We start from the raw sequence: 1109 nt of genomic DNA, 5'->3' as shown, positions 1-1109 counted from the left end.
CCCCAGCATCACCATCTGGGACCTGTTGGCCAAAAAGGAGTGGAACCACTGTAGAACAGTGCCCTTGAGCCCCAGCTCAGCCAGTTGTCCAAGGATACCATGGTCAATGGAATCAAAGGCCACCAAGAGCTCCAGCAGGACTAGAGGGGATGTGTTGCCCTTATTTAATCCACAGCGAATATCACCCATTAAGGTAACCAAGGCTGTTTCTGTCCAGCCTGAGGCCAGACTGAAAGAGGTCAAGATAATCAGTCTCTTCTAGAAACCGCTGGAGGTGGGACATGTTGACTCGCTCAATCACCTTTCCCAGGAAAGAAAGGTTAGAGACCGGTTTGAATTGATAGGCTCTAGAGGTGGTTTTTTCAGGAGGGGGTGCACATTTGTGGCCTTCAGGCTGTTATGCATGAGTCCCTCCTGCAAAGCAATTCACTGTGGGTGCCAACCAATCTGTGAGACTAGCCTGGAATGACAGTTTTAGCCAACTTGGTTAAGAGTCAAGCAGACAGGAGGAAGTTCTCAAGCTGCAGAAGATCCTGTCCACATCTTCAGGCCATATATGCTGAAAAGTCCATAAAGGTGGGGTTGGCAGAAGCTACAGGGACAACTGCCAGAGCTGTTATATGGTTTATTTTGGACCATGGCATCCATTGGACTTCTTTACTGATTGGTTGGCAACCTTCATTCTTGAAAGACTATGGTATAAGACTACAGCACCCGGTATTCCCAAGCGGTCTCCCATCCAAGTACTAACCAGGCCTGACCCTGCTTAGCTTCTAAGATCAGATGAAATCGGGCATGTGCAGGGTAACAGCTGCTGCTTTAGATGTGTTGAAGTGTGTAATTGATGTTTACTTTTCTGATTATTCAGTGTCTTATGAATGGAATCAAGATTACGTTTACCCAGAAAGAGGTATTATTTGAATTCATTTCTCTCAGACAGAAATCCAGCTTCTCTTTCCACTGGACTCCTCACTTATTAATTGTCTTTTAATTGTTTCGCCTGAAACCATCTATCTCAATGTAGAGCTACAAATGAGTGTTCATAACCATACCAAGCTAACCCATGAGTATAAAGAGAACAGATGAGAAGTAGATGGCAGCAGGTGATG

General features: G+C 45.4%; 1 pseudogene; it reads right to left on the bottom strand.

Moving 5' to 3' along the window:
* Positions 1–702: 702 nt before the first annotated feature.
* Positions 703–819, bottom strand: LOC136646263 (5S ribosomal RNA; annotated as a pseudogene).
* Between the last annotated feature and the right edge of the window lie 290 nt (positions 820–1109).

This window comes from Tiliqua scincoides, chromosome 3, assembly GCF_035046505.1.
Source record: "Tiliqua scincoides isolate rTilSci1 chromosome 3, rTilSci1.hap2, whole genome shotgun sequence".
NCBI lineage: Eukaryota > Metazoa > Chordata > Lepidosauria > Squamata > Scincidae > Tiliqua > Tiliqua scincoides.
The sequence above is the reverse complement of the archived record's forward strand: the minus strand, read 5'-3'. Positions and strand labels throughout refer to the sequence as shown.